This window comes from Aquarana catesbeiana, linkage group LG02 (assembly GCF_042186555.1).
Source record: "Aquarana catesbeiana isolate 2022-GZ linkage group LG02, ASM4218655v1, whole genome shotgun sequence".
Lineage (NCBI taxonomy): Eukaryota > Metazoa > Chordata > Amphibia > Anura > Ranidae > Aquarana > Aquarana catesbeiana.
Window position 1 is genome coordinate 652,507,115 of NC_133325.1, and position 22,971 is coordinate 652,530,085.

Genomic DNA, 22,971 nt, shown 5'->3' on the forward strand with positions numbered 1-22,971 from the left:
CCAATAAATAAATAAATGAAAAGTACCAACCCCAGCATCATCCAGTTCCCAGCAAGCATGCTTGCTCACAGTGACTCTTATAGAGTATCAAATGCTCACCCAGCTGTGGACAATGTCAATAAACTTTATTACATTCAAATTTTTGTGAAACCGTGTTGTCCCACCAACTCTTGTCTGCACAAACCTTGGTCAATTTTAATTAACAATACACATACAAATCTCATGGCTATACAATCTTTTCACTTCTGTGCATCTTGATGTAATGTTTGAGGAATCAAAGCTCTCCTAAACTAGTTAAGTGAAAGCTTTCATCGCTGATTTGTAAACCTAATGAAGTTTTCAGCTGCTGCCCATCTGCTTAGTCTGTTCCGATTGTGTCATTGTGTGGTCTTAATTTTAAGCCATTTAACAAATTGGATTTCGTTAAAGGCTAGATTTACCTTAATGCACAGTTAAACTCATTTCAGACAGATACTAAAAAGCAACCCTAGAAAGCAAAGACCATCATCATGCATTTGTGTAGGAAAACAATGGGGTTGATTCACTAGGCAAACAGGCTGTTCACTTTGCAAAGGTATTCCTTAGAGCAGGGGTCAGCAACCTTTTTCCACTAAAGGAAAGGATTCAATGTATGTGAATGCATGGAGGGCCGCATTCACCTGCTAATAAATGAAGATAACATCACACAGTCCCTGCGTCACTTGCTCCCATTACATTTTACAGCCCCCTCACCTCTGCCCCCCTTAACATTACACAGCCCCCTGCACCTCTGGCCCCCTTTACATTACACAGCACCATACCTTGGGACATATTAAGCAGCCCCCTTCATATTACGCAGCCCCCTCCAGCTGTGTAAGCAGGGAGGGATGTGGCGCTTTTAAAAAAAAATATTATTTTTTTTACACTGTCCCTTTGAAAAAAAAAAAATTCTGATCACTTTTATTGCTGTCAGAAGGAATGTAAACATCCCTTGTGACAGTAATAGGCAGTGACAGGTACTCTTTATGGAGGGATCTGGGGTCTAAAAGACCCCAAATCCCTCCTTTGCACTTAAAAGCATTCAAAATGCCAGGTTTGGCTGCTTTGAATACTGTCATTTTTTTAAATGTTTAAAATTTGGTGCCTTTAAGGCTGGGTTCACACATGTGCAGTGCGAATTGAAGCTCAGGTTTCACTGGGAAGATAAAAATCAGTTGTTCAGAGGTTCCTCTGCGTTTTAGCTGCTGATCAGTGAGCAGGGATAGGGGGGAGGTGTAGTGAGGAAAAGGAGAGAATTCATGTTCAGAACGGAGTGCATCTGCGAATCAGATGCGTTCCCATAGAAGATAATGGGCTTGTAATTCACACCGCAATGCCCAGAAAACGCACACGTTTTTTGTGCAATGCGCAGTGCGAATGCAATGCACATATGTGAACCAGATACATTCAAATAAATGTATTTTAAAATGTCCTGCGAATTGGATGCGTTGTAAGCCGCATCTAATTTGTATAGGTGTGAACGGGGGCTTAATCTTCTGTAAACCAGAAGTGATGTCATGAGATCGCTTCCAGGTTACTAGATCTGAGACCCGATCTAACCAATTTTGGCTTTGTTGGGGTCTCTGGCCAGCCAGCGACATGCCTCACGGGAAAGCCCGGGTGAGCCACGGAAGGGGATAACAGCCAAGTGGCTTTTTAGCCACATCGGTTGTTATCCCAAAAAAGCCAACCGCCGGCTCTAAAAAAAACGGTACTGGGGTGATGGTCCAGCTGCAGGCATCACCCAGGTACAACACCTTCAAGCCAAGGCCGCATATTTACGTACTGTCGGCGTGAAGGAGTTGAAGCGTCTGCGGGCCAGGTGCACGTGAATTCATCACGTGCACTGATGGGATGAACATTTAGCGGCGGTGGGCCATAGGTTGCCGACCCCTGCCATAGAGCATAGTGAATGTGGTGAAGTTTCACTTTGCAAAGAACACCCAGTCACGTGCAAGAAAAAAGCAGTATTTTTGCTTACACACAATGGGATGATGGAAGTCAGCAGTGCTTCATCACCACAAGCACTAAACTCGGGGGAAAATTCTCTTGCAGCATGCAACTTCCCTTGCAAAGTGAACCGCCTATTTCGTTTTGTCCACTAAAGCGCAAGGATACCTAGGTTGGCTCTAAACTTTATAGGGTGGTTGGGCATGCAAACACAATCCAGCCAGCTGCTGGTTGAAGAAACTGCTCAGCTTAGCATGCATGTCAAGACATTTAAAAATGTAAGCGCATCTGCACTTACAACTTTTTCTTAATCCCCTTAAAAAGTCCCACAAATATCTGTTGATCAGTAAAGTCCACCTAATGCATCTCCCTGTGATGGTGTAACAACAACGCTGCACTGCTCTTGAATTTAAAGCAATGTTGCCACTCTCATGTAGGCTGTGACAGCTTGCACTACAGTGGGATGGGAAGATGTTACAGGGGGTGTTGCAGTTACCTGTAGCGTGTCAATCAGAATCTTGCCACACCTAATCGTACCCACTGCTTTCTGCATTGACAGCACTGCCTTTGTTGCTGAAACCCCCCTACTTATAGTTTATAAAGAACATTATTTTAAAAAGCTTAATTTGCCACAGCAGAACAAATAACATACTTATCTCCTGCCTCTGCATCGCACGACCACCTGCTGCACTGCGCTGGACTTGTCAACCTGATACCTCAGTCCTGAAAATTACACTGGGAGATCACTTTGCTCATCCTGTAACCCAGGGGTCCTCAAACTTTTTAGACAGGGGGCCAGTTCACGGTCCCTCAGACTGTTGGGGGGCTGCACTATATTTAAAAAAAATATGAACTAATTCCTATGCACACATCTTATTTGTAGTGCAAAAAAAAAAAAACAGGAAAAAATAGTACAATATTTAAAATAAAGAACAATTGTAATCAATATGAACTTATCAGTATTTCACAGACTCCCCTCATTACAGAACCACTCCCAACAACAGACCCCCCCCCTCCCCATCACAGACTCACCCCATAACAAAGCCCCCCATGACAGATCCCCCCATCACAAAGCCCCCCAACACAAACTCCTCTCCATCACAAAGCCCCACATCACAGATACCCCCATAACAGACTCCCCCATATCACATACTTCCCCCATCACAGATACCCCCATAACAGACGCCCCATCACAGACTTTCCCCATAACAGACTCCGCCATCACAGATCCCCCCCCATAACAGACTCCCCCATAACAGAATTCCCCATCACAGACTCCCCCATATCACAGATCCCCCCATATCACAGATCCCCCAATATCGCAGACTCCCCTCATTGATATTACACTGCCGCCCCTTCTATAATATCACAGCACTCCCATTCCCCTCTGTTACCTGTATCACACAAGACACGAAGCATGGTAGGTCCGGACAAAGGGCGGGACTTTGCAAGTGAAAGGCAGGTGATTGATTCCTGGGACCGCCCCGATGCCTAGTAACCAATCACCTGCTTCTTAACACAAAAGGTCCTTTGTCCAGACCTGTCATGTTTCCCATCCTGTGTGATAAAAGTAGTAGAGGGCAGATTCGGCCCGCGGGCCGTAGTTTGAGGACCCCTGCTGTAACCAGTCACACTCCACTCTATGTCAGTGTGACAGCTGCCTGCTCTCAATGAGCTCCTTTTATTCCGTGCCCGGTGGTCATGGAACTCCGATGTTTCGGGTTCTTCCTCTGTAGTCTATTACATGCATGTTATTGTAGCTTTCATTCATAAATTACTATTTTAGGTAAATTAAAAAAGAACAAGAGCTAAACCTTTTTTTTTTATTAAAAAACATTTTGTCTTTTGATTAACCCTAACTACAGTGGGGAAAATAATTATTTGATCCCCTGCAGATTTTGGAAGTTTGCCCACTTACAAAGAAATGAAGGGTCTATAATTTTGTATTTTAAATGATAGAGACAGAATATCAACCAAATATCCAGAAAAAACACATGATACAAATGTTATAAATTGAGTTGCAGTTCAGTGAGTAAAATAAGTATTTGATCCCCAGGCAGAACATGACTTAGTACTTGGTGGAGAAACCCTTGTTGGCAAGCACAGGAGGTAAGACGTTTTTTGTAGTGACCAGGTTTGCATGCATCTCAGGCGAGATTTTGGCCCACTCTTCTTTACAGATCTTCTCTAAATCCTTAAGATTTCTTGGCTGTCGCTTGGCAACTCAAAGTTTCATCTCCCTCCATAAATTATCTATAGGATTAAGGCCTGGAGACTGTCTGGGCCACTCCATGACCTTAATGCGCTTCTTCTTGAGCCACTCCATTGTTGCCTTGGCGGTATGTTTTGGGACTTTGTCATGCTGGAAGACCCACCCACGATCCATCTTTGGTGTTCGGGCTGAGGGAAGAAGGTTCTCATTTTCAGGTTCTCATAGATTTTACAGTGCATGGCCTCATCCATTGGCCCCTCAATGCAGCAAAGTCGGCCTATATCTTTAGCAGAGAAACAACCCCAAAGCATAATATTCCCGCCTCCGTTAACTCGAGTTGAGTTAATACCAAAGAGCATAATTTGGGCCTCAACTGACCACAGCACTTTCTCCCAATCCTTCTCTGAATCATTTAGCTGTGCCTTGGCAAACTTCAGGCGGGCCTGTACATGTGCCTTCTTGAGGAGGGGGACCTTGCGGGTGCTGCAGAATCTTAATCCATGGCGACGTGTTGTGTTACCAGTGGTTTGTTTGGTGACTGTGGTCCCAACTGCTTGAGATCATTCACAAGCTCCTCCCATGTAGTTCTGGGCTGATCCCTCACTTTTCTCATGATGATCCTTACCCCATGAGGCAAAATCTTGCTTTGAGCTCCAGACGATGATTGATGGTTATTTTGTATTTCTTCCATTTGCGAATAATCGCTCCAACAGTTGTCTTCTTCTCACCAAGCTTCTTGCTGATAGCCTTGTGCAGGTCTACAATCTTGCCCCCTGATGTCCTTTGACAGCTCTTTGGTCTTGCCCATGATGGTGAGTTTGAATGGAAGAAAGAGATTCTGTAGACAGGTGTCTTTTATACACATAATTAGGAGCACCTTCTTAAATTGCCAAGACTAATCTGTGTACCACATGAGCACATACTGTAGCTAGTCTGTGGGAGCCAGAATTATTGTTGGTTGGTAGGGGATCAAATACTTATTTTACTCACTGAACTGCAATTCAATTTATAACATTTGTATCGTGTGTTTTTTTTTTTTTGGTTGATATTCTGTATCTAGCATTTAAGATACATCTATGATAACAATTATAGACCCTTAATTTCTTTGTAAGTGGGCAAACTAACAAAATCTGCAGGGGTGCAAATAATTATTTTCCCCACTGTATTTTTATTAACTCTTCCCTTAGCGTTTTCTTTTTCCTGTTTGCATATAAACATTTAAATTTGTGTTAGTTTTTGCTTAACTAAGAGCTAGGTATAGCTGGGAGGGGTGCATGCATTTTGGCATCTGTACCATAGGAACTTGTCCCGACACTATTAGGGAGTAAAGGTAAAAGGTTTTTGTTTTTTACATTTTCAAAATATAAAATAGGTATAGAAAAGAATCACTCCCCCCCCCCTTTAAATAATCACATTTTGTTGCTTTGTAGCCTGAAATGAAGACAGACACAGTTTTTGTTTTATTCAGCTGTATTATTTACTCAGTGCAATGAAGTACATTCAAGTGAAAATATAACACCAACATGTCAACATGCCACATGTAAAAAAAAAAAAAAAAAGCGGAATCTCTGAGTTGGAAAAAGGATCACCCCCCCCCCCCTAATAAAAATGACTTGTAAACTCAATCAGCTGTAGCTATTCACCTTCCCAATTGCACACAAAGCCATTTGACTTTCAACTGTGATCAGCTGTGGTCATTTTGATTAGCTCAGCATGAAAGCGCTTTCCTGGAGCATTTCAGTCCCCGGTAGTGCAGCTGAAGCAAACAATCAACTATGGGTAGCAAGACACTGTTAAAAGATCTCCGGGATAAAGTTGTGGACAGGTTCAAGTCAGGAGATGGATACAAAAATAAATGTCAAAGGCTTTATCAATGCCTAGAGGCACAGTGAAGTGGAGGGCCACCCTGAAAAAAAAAAAATCACCAAAAATCCTAAAAAAAAAAAAAATTGAAAAAAAAACAAAAAATTAAACTTGCCTAAACCCTTGTTGCTAGGCAGTCTTCCTAATCTGGCTCTTCCTATTCCGCGGTGAGTTCTTCTCCTTGGCGAGTGGCCCCGTTATCTTCTGGGAACTGTGTATGTTCCCAGAACACCACGGGGCCATTCACAGAACGGAGCACCGCACTGCTCACGAATGCGCAGTAGGAAACTGGCAGTGAATCTGCAAGGCTCCACTGCCTGTTTCCCTTTCCTAGGATGGCGGTGCCGGGAACCGAGAGCCGAGGGACGGGTCAGCCTCGGGCGGCCGACATCGCGGGCACCCAGGACAGGTAAGAACTTATTTATAGTCAGCAGCTACAGTGTTAGTAGCTGCTGACTTTAATTTTTTTTTTTTTTTTTTAGGACTGAATCCCGCTTTAAGAAGTGGAAGGTATTTGTTACAACACACAAAAAAGGTGCATGGCCTAGTCAGAGTCCAGACTTAACCGAAAGACGGCTACAGCGCGGACTCCAATTGCCGGGAGGGCGTCCCTGGACGTCCACCTGTTTACTTCCGCGTTGCGCTCTCCCGCGGGCGCGCATCGGGGAAGTTTTGTGCTGGCTGTGTCCCTCGGACACAGCCAGTCACAGATCGCCGTAAATGGCCAGTGACAGCGGCCGTTTACAGTGCGATCGCTCTGCCAATGATAGAGGATCTCATATGTAAACATATGAGATCATCTCTCATCACCGGCTCTCCCTCCTCACACAGAGACAGCGTGTGAGGAGGGAGAGCGAACCGATGCGGCAGTAAGTAAACAGAAAAAAAAAAAAACGAAAAAAAAAAGTGTCAGCACTGTTATCTGTCCTGCCGTCTGCCCCTGCCGTCTGCCCCTGCCATCTGCCCCTGCCATCTGTCCTGCCATCTGTCCCCAGTGGCATCTGTCCCCAGTGGCATCTGTCCCCAGTGCCACGTATAAGTGCCATCTGTCATTAGTGTCACGTGCCATCAGTGCCACGTATCAGTGCCATCTGTCATCAGTGTCATCAGTGCCATGTATTAGTGCATCTGTCATCAGTGCCACGTGTCATCAGTGCCACATATTAGTGCCATCTGTCATCAGTGCCATTTGTCATCAGTGCCACATATTAGTGCCATCTGTCATCAGTGCCATTTGTCATCAGTGCCACATATTAGTGCCATCTGTCATCAGTGTCACGTGTCATCAGTGCCACATATTAGTGCCATCTGTCATCAGTGTCACGTGTCATCAGTGCCACGTATTAGTGCCGTCTGTCAGTGCCATGTATTAGTGCCATCTGTCATCAGTGCCACGTATTAGTGCCATCTGTCATCAGTGCCATGTATTATTGCCATCTGTCATCAGTGCCACATCAGTGTCAGTGCCACTTGTCATCAGTGTCACGTCAGTGTCACATGTCATTGTCCTGGTGCTCCAGGGCCTTCAAAAGTGTAATAGGTAGTCAACAAATTAGATGTGTAATTTATGCTCCTAGAACACGTGATGATGCTCCTGCATGTTGGGACTCTGTATGTGGCCAGGCTGTGAAAAAGTCCCACACATGTGGTATCGTAATACTCAGGAGGAGTAGCAGAATGTATTTTGGGGTGTCATTTGTGGTATACACATGCCAGGTGAGAGAAATAACCTATTACAATGACAATTTTGTGGAAAAAAAAAAAAAAATCTTCATTTTGCAAAGAATTGTGGGAAAAAATGACAACATCAAAAACCTCCCCATGCATCTAACTAAATACCTTGGAATGTCTACTTTCAAAAAAGGGGTCATTTGGGGGGTCATTTGTACTTTCCTGACTTGTTCGGGTCGCAAGAAATGAGATAGGCCGTCAGTACTTCAGGTGTGATCAATTTTTTATGATTTGCACCATAACTTGTAGACTCTCTAACTTTCACAAAGACCAAATAATATCCACTAATTTGGGTTAGTTTTACCAAAGATATGTAGCAGTATAAATTGTGGCCAAAATTTATGAAGAAAAATTACTAGTTTGCAAAATTTTATCACAGAAACAAAGAAAAATGCGTTTTTTTTCAAAATTTTCAGTCTTTTTTCATTTATAGGGCAAAAAATAAAAAACCCAGAGGTAATCAAATACCACCAAAATAAAGCTCTATTTGTATTAAAAAAAAGGACAAAAAATTAATTTGGGTACAGTATTGTATTACTGAGTAATTGTCATTCAAAGTGTGAGAGCGCTGAAAGCTGAAAATTGGTCTGGTCACGAGGGGGGTTTAAGTGCCCAGTTGTCAAGTGGTTAAACCCCATGGAAAATTTGTGGAATGACTTGAAGAATGCACTCCACAAAAGGTACCATCAAAATGAACTGAACTGGAGCAGTCCTACAAAGAGTGGGCAAATATTGCAAAGTCTAGATGTGCAAAGCTAATAGAGACGTATCCTAACAGACTAAAGGCTATAATTAACCACTTCCCGCCCAGCCTAGAGCAGAATGACGGCCAAGCGGTGGTTCAGTTATCCTGACTGGACGTTATATGACATCTTTCAGGTTAACAGCCAGCGCACGCCCTTGGGGGTGTGCAGCGCTGTGAATTGGTGGTGCGGCATGACAGTCTGACACACCGCAACACCGATCTCGGTAAAGAGCCTCTGACAGAGGCTCTTTACCATGTGATCAGCCGTGTCAAATCACGGCTGATCACAGTGTAAACAGGAAAAGCTGTTTTTTTTATCGACTTTTCCTCACTAGCGTCTGACAGACGCTAGTAGAGGAGAGCTGATTGGCGGCTCTCCTGACGGGGGGGTCTGCGCTGATGATCAGTGCAGCCCCCCCCCGAGGATGCCCACACTCGACCACCAGGGATGCCACCAGGACCACCAGGGATGCCCACAATGGATGGCCACCAGGTATGCCACCCTGGACCACCAGGGATGGCAGTGCCCAGACAGATGCCAATCAGTGCCCATCAGCAATGCCTGCCAGTGCCATCAGTGATGCCTATCAGTGTCCATCAGTGCCACCCATAAGGGCCCATCGGTGCAGCCTTTCAGTTCCCATCAGAGTCGCCTATCAGTGTCCATCAGTGCTGCCTATCAATGCTCATCAGTGCTGCATATCAGTGCCCATCATCAGTGCCACCTCATCAGTGCCACTTTATCAGTGCCCGTCAGTGCAGCCTCATTAGCGCCCTTCAGTGAAAGAGAAAGCTTACTATTTCTAAATTTTATAACAGAAACAAAGAAAACTTTTTTTTTTCAAAATTTTCAGTCTATTTTTTTGTTTAGAAAAAAAAACGCAGAGGCGAAAAGAAAGCTCTGTTTGTGGGAAAAAAATGATAAACGTTTTGTTTGGGTACATTGTAGCATGACTATGCAATTGTAATGTAAAAAGTGACAGCGCTGAAAGCTGAAAATTGGCTTGGGCAGGAAGGGTGGAAAATTGCCTGGTATTGAAGTGGTTAAAGGAAAAGGTGGTTCAACAAAATACTGACACATGGGGGGGGGATAATCCTTTTTCCAACTCTGTGATTATGTTTTTGAAAATTTTTTAATATTTTTTTCTGACATGTCGGTGTTAGATCTTTCACTTGGATGTTATAAGTTGCACTGAGTATATACAGCTGAATAAAACTGTGTCTGTCTTCATTTCAGGCTGCAACAAAATGTGATTATTTTAAAGGGAGTGATTTTTTTTCTATACCCTCTGTATCTTGTGGGTGGCATTATCTGCTGTAGTTTGTCTGTGATGCTTCCCATTTCATATTATCTGAATATTTTGATTATATGCATGCTGGGCTCAAATGAAATGGAATTATAAACCTATAAATAGAGTGCACATATAAATAATTTTGTTATTTTAGTTTTCCTGTTGTAAACGCCCGCTATAACTGTATAAGAATATTGACCTAAAATGGAAATTTATCAAAGAGATTCATGGGACCACAGTTGAAGCATGGCAGTTAAATTAAATATAAAGAACATGTTTCTAAGAACTGTCATTGGCATTCTTCAATTGATTCCCAAATATACAATGGGATACCCCTCTTCAAGCTCTTTTTGGTAACGAGTTGTTTGGGAGTTTGTGAACTCTTGTAGGGCTATTCAATATGTGAAGGCTAGCTGTATTTCCTGAGCTAAAGCCAAGTCACCAAAAAGGTTCTAAGACCCCTTTCACACTGGGGCTGCCCGTGCGTTAGCGCTAAAGCACCGCTAATTTTAGCGGTGCTTTAGCGCTGTTTAAGCAGCGCTTTTCGGCTGCTAGCGGGGTGCTTTTAACCCCCGCTAGCGGCTGAAGGGCGGCACTTCCGAAACACTTTTCAGGTGCTTTGGAAGCGCTGCCCATTCATTGCAATGGGCAGGGGCTTAAACTGCCCCAAAGATGCTGCTTGCAAGACTTTGTCAAGCACACCACCCCAGTGTGAAAGCACTCGGGCTTTCACACTTGGGCGGCATGGGAGGCAGTTTTCAGGCGATTTACAGGCGCTATTTCTAACGCTAAAACTCCTGAAAACTGCCTCAGTGTGAAAGGGGTCTTAGTGTTACACAGATAGAGTTTGTGCAAGATTTGTATTCTTCTGTAATGTTTCTATGTATGGATTATGAACAGCGCCTACCATGCAATTGATTGGGTGGGTTTGGTTTTCTCATTAAATGTTCTAGTCATCCCTGGTGATATAGCAGTACCATAGGCACCCAGTGACATGCATTGAATATTGAAGGTATATGATGGCTGAAAAGATGCTTGTGCAAATATCTCATTGTTTATTGCTTAACAATCTGGCCACCTGTTCCTGTCCCCTCCACTATCAGCAAGGAATACTGTAGGCATCCCCCTCACACCTCTCTAACTAATGACTGGTATAAAAAAAAGAATATCCAAATGCCCATATAACTTACCTGAAGCCATGTGTGGCGATCCTATTCTCTACTTCCTGAGGTTCTGCATCGGGCTTCACTGCCTGCATGATGAGGACACTTCCTATTGGTGGAAACAACACTTCCAGTGGGCAGGCCCTCTCCCATAGGTTCCAGAGGCAGGAAAACCTATGTGGGCAGTGAGAAGACCAGTGCCCAAGAAGATAATCATCAGGGAAAAATGTCCGGTCCTGGGGACAGGATGTTAGCTTTGCTCATAGAGGAAACTGTAACTTTGATCCATTATACTACTGGATGACTAGTCTAGCCTAGTATACAGGGGCTGAATGTCGGGCAACATCGGCCAGTTCAATAAAAACTGTCCGACACTCAGCCCGTGTGTGTGGCGGCCAGCTTATGTCATACAAGCATACTGAAAAACCAGCAGCTGGCCGGCTCCCGATCAGCGCTGTCAGCCAATGGCCAAGAGCGCTGACCGGAGTGTTCTGGCAGGGGGGGCTATAGGGTTTTCCTATGCCCTCTGATGCCCGTGTGAAAGGGCCCAAAATCTCCATAGATTGTGCTGGATTATTTTATTTCCTGATTGACAAATGGAGGAACACATAAGCCTATAGCAGAAATCCATTGTCCTGGATATACACAGGCAGCACTACAGTCCTGATATAAATGATATGCATCAGATTAAATGTTTATTTAATCAGCTACTGCTACTGTGTTACTGATAACATGTTCAGTTCAATTTAGATCAATAGCTATTGAAGCATGTAGTAATTTGTCCTAATAACCCTTGAATCTGTTGTGTCTCCTCTACTTATCATATGAAAGGTCAAATGGCAGCATGTAATTATTAGACATGTGCATTAGTTTTGCGAACCAAAATTTTGTTTTCGTAGATTCTGATGTATCCAAATTTCTCGAAAGGCAATAGTAACGAATTTCAACAAATCAGAAAAAAATTAGAATGAAAATTAGAAAATGAAATGAAAATTAGAAATGCAAACATATTGCAATAGTATTACAGTACAGTATGAAATAAGATGATGATAAAAATAGAAAAGACTAGAATAGAAAAAAAAATAGAATAGATTAGCATAGAATAAAATAGAATAGAACGAATGTCTTCCAAAGTTCGAATCAATTGGAAAATAACGATTGTACTAACCCAGGGGTATGCAACATTTGAGAGGTGGAGATCTACCTGAACAACATGGAAGAGATCACCGTTATTCTGCGCCTTTTTTTTTTTTTTACACTATATGCAGTTACCTGCTTTTTTTCCTCGTGGATAAATGCAGGTACTTACAATGACCCACAGAAGACAATAGTTTTCTATGTGTCATGTTCATACCAGAACACTGTGTTTCTCTGTGTTCCAGAGATATGTGACATGCAACATGTTTACATAATATCGCATCTCACTTGATGTCCCTGCATGTCACCGCACAGCAAACGCAATGCACCATGCTGCTGTGCGGTGACATGAATGTAGGAAACTGATATGCTTAAACATGCATCACACTTTCCCCTATCACCAGGTCACTGCAGCCAAAATGGACAGATGCCCGCACACTAAATCGCTTTTGTTTAGTGTGTAGTCAGTGTGACTGGGCTCTTAAAGAAATTACTAACAAGGCCCTGATAAAAAGCAAGGACAGCATGAAGAAAACTGAGCCTACCTTAAAAGTTAACTTCAGTGACCGAGGTCAGTTGGCTGTATTGCAGTGTACAGGGGTCAGCAGTATGTCAGGTAGTGTACTGGGGTCACAAAGCAGAAAGAACAGACAGCGCAAAACCAAACTGATATAAACCCAGCAGCTGGACACTGAAGGCCAATATAAAACCTTAAAAGTAACTCACAAAATATAGCAGTCCAGCGCTTAATAAAACAAGTAAAACATATGCACATAGAATATATATATATATATATATATATATATATATATATATATATATTCTAAGACGTATGAAGCAAAGTCCCAAAAATATATCTTAATCCGAGGAAATGGATGACTGCCCATTAGTGGAGAAGGGATTCCTCAGATGGTAAGAAAAGGTGCAGTGATAAGATAAACTAAACGTTCATGTATCAACACCACTGTGTTCCACCACCAGGAGTCTAAGCCGCTCACCTCATTGAGTAGACCTTCTGCGCTAACAGCAAGGTCACTCATGCATTCCCTTCCACAGGGTTAATATGAAGATGGAGGTCCACTTGCAGTATCCGAAAGTCAGTCTTATCGGTAGGTATATATCATGTTGAAACAAAATAACAGGACAAAGTGCTCTCCATACGAGAAAGTATAATCAGATTCGCTGAGGACGTCCATACGGACGATACGCGTGCGAGGGGCTCCGTGACGTCAGCACAGCCACCCATCTGGTTCTATTTGTGCATGCTTCATACTCCTGCACTGGGATTCAGTGTTATCCTTGTGAGTAATATTCTTTTATTTAATACATTTTATACTTCCTCGTATGTCCTGTTATTTTGTTTTAACATGATATATACCTACCGATGAGACTGACTTTTGGATACTGCAAGTGGACCTCCATCTTCATATTAACCCTGTGGAAGGGAATGCATGAGTGACCTTGCTGTTAGCGCAGAAGGTCTACTCAATGAGGTGTGCGGCCTAGACTCCTGGTGGTGGAACACAGTGGTGTTGATACACGAATGTTTAGTTTATCTTACCACTGCACCCTTTCTTACCATCTGAGGAATCCCTTTTCCACTAGTGGGCAGTCATCCATTTCCTCGGATTAAGATATATTTTTGGGACTTTGCGTCAGCAGTTTGCCGGGCAGATTACAGGGGTCAGTAGGGCAGTGGACAATGTCAGTGGGGCAGATGGTGTCAGTAGCACAGTGAATGGTGACAGTGGGGCAGATGACGGTGTCAGTAGGGCAGAGGACGGTGTCAGTAGCACAGTGAATGGTGTCAGTAGGGCAGAGGACAGTGTCAGTAGCACAGTGGATAGTGACAGTGGGGGAGAGGACAGTGTCAGTAGCGCAGTGGATGGTGTCAGTAGCGCAGTGGATGGTGTCAGTAGCGCAGTGGATGGTGTCAGTAGCGCAGTGGATGGTGTCAGTAGCGCAGTGGACGGTGTCAGTAGGGCAGAAGACGGTGTCAGTAGGGCAGAAGACGGTGTCAGTAGGGCAGAGGACGGTGTCAGTAGGGCAGAGGACGGTGTCAGTAGGGCAGAGGACGGTGTCAGTAGGGCAGTGGGCGGTATCAGTAGGGCAGAGAACGGTGTCAGGGCAGAGGACAGTGTCAGTAGGACAGTGGATGATGACAGTGGGGCAGATGATGGTGTCAGTAGCACAGTGGACAGTGTCAGTAGGGCAGAGGACGGTGTCAGTAGAGCAAAGGACGGTGTCAGTAGCACAGTGAATGGTGTCAGTAGCACAGTGGGGCAGAGGACGGTACCAGTAGCACAGTGGATAGTGACAGTGGGGCAGAGGACAGTGTCAGTAGGGCAGAGAACAGTGACAGTGGGGCAGAGGACAGTGACAGTGGGGCAGAGGACAGTGTCAGTAGCACAGTGGATAGTGACAGTGAGGCAGAGGATAGTGACAGTGAGGCAGAGGACAGTGTCGGTAGGGCAGAGGACGGTGTCAGTAGCACAGTGGATGGTGTCAGGGCAGTGGACGGTGTCAGTAGCACAGTGAATGGTGTCAGTAGGGCAGTGGATGGTGACAGTGGGGCACGTGATGGTGTCAGTAGCACAGTGGGGCAGAGGACGGTGTCAGTAGCACAGTGAATGGTGTCAGTAGCACAGTGGATAGTGACAGTGGGGCAGAGGACGTTGTCAGTAGGGCAGAGGATGGTGACAGTAGGGCAGAGGACTGTGTCTGTAGCACAGTGAATGTTGTTAGTAGCACAGTGGATAGTGACAGTGGGGCAGAGAACGTTGTCAGTAGGACAGTGAATGGTGACAGTGGGGCAGAGGATGGCGTCAGTAAGGCAGAGGACGGTGTCGGTAGGAAAGTGGATGGTGTCAGTAGGGCAGGGGGCGGTGTCAGCACAGTGGATGGTGACAGTGGGGCAGAGGACAGTGTTAGTAGCACAGTGGATGGTGTCAGTAGGGCAGAGAACGATGTCTGTAGCTCAATGAATGGTGTCAGTAGCACAGTGGATGTTGACAGTGGGGCAGAGAATGGCGTCAGTAGCACAGTGGGGCAGAGGACGGTGCCAGTAGCACAGTGGATGGTGACAGTGGGGCAGGGGATGGTGTCAGTAGCGCAGAGGACAGTGTCAGTAGCACAGTGAATGGTGTCTGTAGCAAAGTGGATGGTGACAGCGGGGCAGAGGATGGCATTAGTAAGGCAGAGGATGGTGTCAGTAGGACAGTGGATGATGACAGTGGGGCAGAGGACAGTGTCAGTAGCACAGTGGATGGTTACAGTGGGGCAGAGGACAGTGTTAGTAGCACAGTGGATGGTGTCAGTAGGGCAGAGAACGATGTCAGTAGCACAGTGGATGTTGACAGTGGGGCAGAGGATGGCGTCAGTAGCACAGTGTGGCAGAGGACGGTGCCAGTAGCACAGTGGATGGTATCAGTAGGGCAGAGGACAGTGTCAGTAGCACAGTGAATGGTGTCTGTAGCAAAGTGGATGGTGACAGTGGGGCAGAGGACAGTGGATGGTGACAGTGGGGCAGAGGATGGCATTAGTAAGGCAGAGGACTGTGTCAGTAGGACAGTGGATGATGACAGTGGGGCAGAGGACTGTGTCATTAGGGCAGTGCATGGTATTTATAGGACAGAGGTGCCTGAAAATTCTGGGGTTAATTGTGAGCCACTCATTCAGCTCCCTCCCCAGCAGCTGCGGGGTTAAATTTGTTTGCGGCCACTCAGCTCCCTCTCTTGTGTCTCCGCTCTGCTGTTGGATGCGGTTTTCAGTGGATGCGGTTCTTAATCCCGCCCATGAAATTGTGTACCCCCGTGCCTCTGTTTTTGCCCAGCATAAATACTTTCACTTTCTGCATGAATTTTCTGCCCAGCTCAGTGCCCAACCTCTTCTCCGTCTTCTCCGGAGCTGGCATATGCGCAGAGGGTGCAGAATGTCACAAGAGGCAGAGGAGCAGTTCTGCCGGCGATCCACGTGTTGCCGACCTTTTGTACTAACCAAATCTGAATTGAGGAATGTCTATGCAATGAGCCTCTTTAGTTGTTCACAAGAGACATTTCATGTCAGCAAATTTATGTTTGTGATTGTGTTAGAAAAGAGGATGTTCTAAAAATTCTGCATGTCTGACCACATCAAAGCATTTCCCTTTCTACACGTCTACACTGAAAATCCTGAGCTTAGTAAGACATTTGCATGCTGCAAATTCCAGTTATGAATAATGCTGGCAGGCAAACTGTAGCATGCTCCAGCCTATAGACTTCAGTGGGGCATGTGATTGATCACCCATTCAGAGACTACTGGGTGACTTTATCCGTATTGTTTAAGACGTGATACTTCTAAACAATACTTGACTTGGGAAATGTTCCTGCATTCCTTTTTTCATTTTATAGTAAACCTTTCTATCATAAACCTGAGAATTTGATGAAAAAAATGCTTAGTTCACTTAAGGCCCTTTCACACCTCTCAGTTGCAGTGTAAGGCCTGTTGCAGTAACGCAAGTGTTATTGTGCGCGTTACTGCAACAGACCTTACACGTACATTATTTTTCAGTTGCACCCAACATATTAGAGCAACACACATACATAGCAGCACACCACAATGTACGGTTAACGCACTACTATGTGTTGTGCCCTACAAAAGACCCTTTCAACCATCACATGCCTAACCTGATACTCTTGCCGAGTAAAGGTACTTGTAGTCAGAATCTTCGAGTGAGAAAGTGATACTCCTAAGCACCAAGGCCTGAGGTGTGCCTTGGCCTGACTGGTCAGTATGCCTGAAAAGAGGGCATACCCTGAATGTAAGAAAAAGTAATATGAGTATGTATGAAGATTGGGGGAAACAGGTGGGTGGGAACCCAGAAACGCAGACGAGCCCTGGCCTGACAGAGGTGGAGGCTTAAGTAGCCCTCTCAGCCTCCTCCCAAAAATATAGGCTAGCCTCCGGCTAGCCTTTACACTTGTAGTCAGAGTCTTCGAGTGAGAAAGTGATACTCCTAAGCACGAAGGCCTGAGGTGTGCCTTGGCCTGACTGGTCAGTATGCCTGAAAAGAGGGCAAAAAGACACAAATTTAGGTGAAGAAGGGAAGGTAACAATCCATCAAGAGGAATAGCGTGTGCCCGGATGGCAACAGTATATATCCTGACTTGGTGATGAGACAGAACCCCCTACAGAACCTGCGAAGCTACCCAGAACCCAACTAAACGTCCCGTTAATGATTGGACAGAGCCTGAAGTCCGAGACGACCCAGACATGAGAATGAACTGCTTGTGAATAAGGATGTGTGGGGGAAGGGGAGCAATGGCTGACCCGAGGAGGCCCTGCAAAATGAATGGTCGAGAAGATCGAAACTTCAAAAACGGACACCAGTGAAGTGCTCAGTGAAACCCCTCCCAAACCCTGGCCTGGCCATACTGATATGGGGAAGTGCGAGGGTGAGTGCCAAAGGAAAACTGGTAGGAGTTCAAAATGCTAAATACCTGAAGGACGTGATGGAGTAGGTAGATGAGGCCCATGCGCTATGCCAATAAGTATTGACAACATGGAGAAACCATGCCAGACACAGAATACTAGTCCCACCTGATGCGATCGGGTCGTGCTTCAACCTGTGACCTGGCAACCAAGTCTGAAACCTGAACCGAGGAAGGAGGGCCAGACTCCACCCCGGGGAAATAAGTTCCATGGCATGAAAACGGTCATACCCAAAGTGACTGAAACCCCCCTACCTGGAACCAACTGAGGAACGGAAAAGATGACTGGACTGACGTCCCTGAGCAGTCTTCCGGGCTACATCCTAGACAAGACCCAAGACGAGAGTGGAATCCAGAATCATGACGTTTGCCCAAACCTACCACTTAAGGACCAACAAGGGGATGACGAATGCCAATACAGCCCAACCTGAGAACATGCACAATAGAAATGACAGACAAGACATGAGAACAACAACGCCCCTCTGTGCCTACCTAAGTATGAGAACATGAGCAGAAATGCCAAGACCACTGCGCATGAATGAACCTGATGATGGACCCCCCCCCCTCGTGTGAGTAAAGAGTGAGCCCGAGTAACCTGCCGCACACTCGGGGCTGGTGTACCCACAGACCGTGGTGGGTAATCGTATAGGTGTGGTGAATGAACGTGCATTGTATGACGTATGTTATACGGGCCAGAAGATTGTGGTCAACAATCATTAACAAACGGAACCTCAGCCCGTATGGATCTGTAAACGTGACAGATCCTGACATGTGGGCCCTAGCTACCTGACGCAGGTACAACCATGAACAAAAAACGATGAGACATGACAAACAACGAAGACGAAACAGCTACCGGAGTATGTGCCGTGACTGAACAACAATGCCCCTCTGAGAAATGCTGAGGCTGAACACTGAAGCAGAAACGTTGGTGCAGAAACACCAGGACAACAACGCTATGACAGAAATGCTGAACTAGTACTAAATGCTGAGACAGAAACGTGATGACAGAAAAAACCTGGGGCAGAAATGTAATGACAGAAAAAACCTGGGGCAGAAATGTAATGACAGAAACCCTGGGGCGGAAATGTAATGACAGAAACCCAGGGGCAGAAATGTAATGACAGAAATCCAGGGGCAGAAATGTAATGACAGAAACCCTGGGGCAGAAATGTGATGACAGAAACTCTGGGGCAGAAATGTGATGACAGAAACCCTGGGGCAGAAATGAAATGACAGGAACCCTGGGGCAGAAATGTAATGACAGAAACCCTGGGGCAGAAATGCCATGACAGAAAATGCTGGGGTATAAAACACTCAGACAGAACGCAGAGGCAGAAACGCGATGACAGAAATCCTGGGGCAGAAACACTGAGGCAGAAATGCCATGACCGAACGCAGTGACAGAAACGCTGAGACTGAAATACTGATGGCAGAAATGCAAAGACAGAATCCTGGGGCAGAAACGCTATGACAGAAATACCGAGACAGAAAAAATTGAGCCTGAACGCTGAGCCAGAAATTCTGGGGCAGAACACTATGACAGAAAACGCCATGACCGAATAAAGAAAAAATGCCATGACAGAAATCCTGGGGCAGAGATGCCATGACAGAAATCCTGAGCCAGAAACGCTATACAGAAATCCTGGGGCAGAACCGCTATGACAGAAATGCCGAGACTGTACGCCGAGACAGAAATGCCGGAGCAGAATGCTATGACCGAAAAGCTAGGGCAGAACGCTGAGACAGAAATGCTAGGGCAGAACGCTGCAATGGAAATGCTAGGGCAGAACGCTGCAACGGAAATGCTGAATACTTATGACAGCAGTGCTAGGGCGGAACTCTAAGAGAGAAATGCTGAACGCTATGACAGAAATGCTGAACGCTATAACAGAAATGCCGAACGGTATAACAAATGCCGAGCGCTATAACAGAAATGCCGAACGCTCTAACAGAAATGCCGAATACTATAACCGAAATGCTGAACGCTATCACAGAAATGCAGAACGCTTATGACAAATGCTGGGCAGACCGCTACGACAGAAATGCTAAACACTATGACAGAAATGTTGGGCAGAACGCTACGACAGAAATGCTGGACGCTACGACAGAAATGCTGAAACCCTACTCAGAAATGCTGAACCCTACGACAGAAATGCTGAATGCTATGACAAAAAAGCTGAACGCTACGACAGAAATGCTGGGCAGAACGTTTAAGACAGAAATGCTGAATGCTACACCAGAAATGCTGAGGCAGGAAACGCTATGACAGAAAAATGCCATGACAGAAAAACAAGCGCTGAGACTGAACGCCTAAACAGAAACGCTATGACAGAAAACCTGGGGCCGAAATGGCACGATATGAACACTTGTGACTGAAGCGGTGGATGCCCGGGAGGCGTGCGGGGATCCCCCCCCCACATGAATACCGAGAGGTGAGCGGTCGGGTGAGCGCCATCCCCGGCTATGAAACTAGGAGACATGCGGGCATCCCCTCCGCGATGCACGGCGTGGTACCAGGGAGGTGAATTGGCGGGCGAGTGGCAAGTGGGTGGGTGGAGAATGGACGGACGCGCCCCCCCTCCCCCCGGCATGAGAGCCAGGAGAAGTGGGCGGGCAGCTGGGGCTGTGGAGAAAGTGGGTGGTTGAAGGATGGATGACCGGACAGAAGGCACAGCCCCCCCCCCCGCGGCGTGAGTGCTGGGTGTAGTCAGGAACAGAGGGATGAAAGGAAGAAGTGGGTGGTGACCCCCCGACTATGCAGGATTGTGCCCAGATGGATGGATAGACACCCACCACCCCCATGGGAGCCAGGAGAAGCCGGCGGGCAGGCACCACGCTGACCAGATGGAGCCGTGGCTGATGGCTGGATGCCCCCCCCCCATGAGCGCCGGGAGAGGCTGGCGGCCCCCACAGCTCTGGCAGGCACCTGGATGAAAGGGAGAAGCGGGCAGCAGCTACGTTAATAGACGGACCCCCCCAACGAGTGCCGGGAGAAGCGGGCGGCCCCGACAGCTCCAGCAGGCACCTGGATGACAGATGAAGACAGAGGTGGGTGCAGCCGAGGGGAAGAATGGTGGGTGGAGGGTGGATGGACGGCCCCCCTCCCTCCCCCCGGCATAATCGCCGGGAGAAGCGGGCGGGCGGCCCCCCCGTGGCGCCGTATGCAGTGAGGAGCTGGCAGGACACCCCCCCCCCCCAACACCCAGAAAAGCAAGCTGGTAAGGGGAGAGAGTAGCTGGCCAGCGAGTGGCTCCCTCGTGGAGCTGTATAAGATAGGGAGAGGCGGCGGGCAGGCACCCCCCCCCCCCCGTGGGTGGACAGGAAAACTCCCCGGTGAAGCACCACCACCACCATGTGGCAGCTGACCCGGAAGTGACGTGTAGGCCCCACCCCCTATTGAACCCAGAAACGCCGACGAGCCCTGGCCTGATAGAGGAAGAGGCTTAAGTAGCCCTCTCAGCCTCCTCCCACAAATACAGGCTAGCCTCCGGCTAGCCTTTACACTTATATACAGTGAGGGAAAAAAGTATTTGATCCCCTGCTGATTTTGTACGTTTGCCCACTGACAAAGAAATGATCAGTCTATAATTTATAATTTTATAACTCCTTTAAGGGAGTGCTCCTAATCTCAGCTCGTTACCTGTATAGAAGACACCTGTCCACAGAAGCAATCAATCAGATTCCAATCTCTCCACCATGGACAAGACCAAAAAGCTTTCCAAGGATGTCAGCGACAAGATTGTAGACCTACACAAGGCTGGAATGGGCTACAAGACCATCGGCAGGCAGCTTGGTGAGAGGGTGACAACAGTTGATGCGATAATTTGCAAATGGAAGAAACCCGAAATAACTGTCCATCTCTCTCGGTCTGGGGCTCCATGCAAGATCTCGCCTCGTGGAGTTTCAATGATCATGGGAACGGTGAGGAACGAGCCCAAATTCTACAGCGGAGAAACCAAGGCAACAAAGGAGTGGCTCAAGAAAAAGCACATTAAGGTCCTGGAGTGGCCAGTCTCTAGACCTTAATCCCATAGAAAATATGTTGAGGGAGCTGAAGGTTCGAGTTACCAAACGTTAGCCTCAAAACCTTAATTAATTGGATAGGATCTGCAAAGAGGAGTGAGACAAAATGCCTCCTGAGATGTGTGCAAACCTGGTGGCCAACTACAAGAAACTTCTGACCTCTGCGATTGCCAACAAGGGTTTTGCCACCAAGTACTAAGTAATGTTTTGCGAAGGGGTCAAATGCTTATTTCACTCATTAAAACGCAAATCAATTTATAACTTTTTTGAAATGCGTTTTTCTGGATATTCTGTCTCTCACTGTTAAAATAAACCTACCATTAAAATTATATATATATATATATATATATATATATATATATATATATATATATATATATATATATATATATATATTTGTCAGTGGGCAAACGTACCAAATCAGCAGGGGATCAAATACTTTTTTCCCCTCACTGTATATCCATAAGTTTGGCTGGCTTTATTCAATTTCACTCCCATACCATGCTGGAAATAGACTTTATAATTTCAACCACCACCAACCATTCCAGGAATGTTGGAAGCTGTGCACTCCAGAGACCATGCTGTTCACTCTCCCTAGTTAGAAGTCAACCAAGGTCCTTCAATGTCCACGGAAGTCTTGTACATTTTGTATTTTGCAGATTATGCAAGACTCTCCCAGCCTGTGCATTTTTTAATCATATGTTCATATTCTTGTAACATGTCCAGTGCCAGATTACCACATATGCAGAGTAGTTATAACTATGGGCCCTATTTTAAATCCTTTCCATTGTTATCCCACGTTTATCACATCTTTGTCGAAGTGGTCATGCTTGACTCCCGAACGTTGCACCTTTCGTGTGTTGTGATCATGCAATAAACTACCCATTTGTGCCGATCCTTTGTGTGCTCGCAAATATCTACGTTATAACTATGGGCCCCACACCGTTTAAGAGCCCTACATCAACAGATCAAAATAATGCTGATTTAATCTTGAAAGACAGGTACAATGAAGCTTTCTTAAATTGTTTACAAAAGATAGAAAAAAAATGAATCAACTCAAACAAATGAAAACTTTACATTCTGTAGCGAAAATAATGTAATGTACCCAATAACAACTTGAAGTATATAAACCATAGACATCAGGTTCACATTACAGGCTGTCTCTTAAAAGCTCATCTCCTTTAAAAAAAAATGTGGTGCACCCTACATACATGCATTGTACAGAAGTGATGGTCATCTCAATCTAGCCACTGATGTGCACACTACTTAGTTCAGCATGTGCACCTCCTGAAACCTGCAAGGAGGGCCCCAAGGTTTCGACTGCCTAGGAGCCTCCACAGAGTTGAATCTGGCACTGAGAACGTCCCCA

At 45.8% G+C, this 22,971-nt stretch overlaps 1 protein-coding gene across 3 annotated transcripts in view; it reads left to right on the forward strand.

Annotated features, from left to right (window-relative positions):
- Positions 1-22,971, forward strand: part of GDPD1 (glycerophosphodiester phosphodiesterase domain containing 1) — a 163,957-nt gene that overhangs the window by 93,853 nt on the left and 47,133 nt on the right. The window lies entirely within an intron of this gene.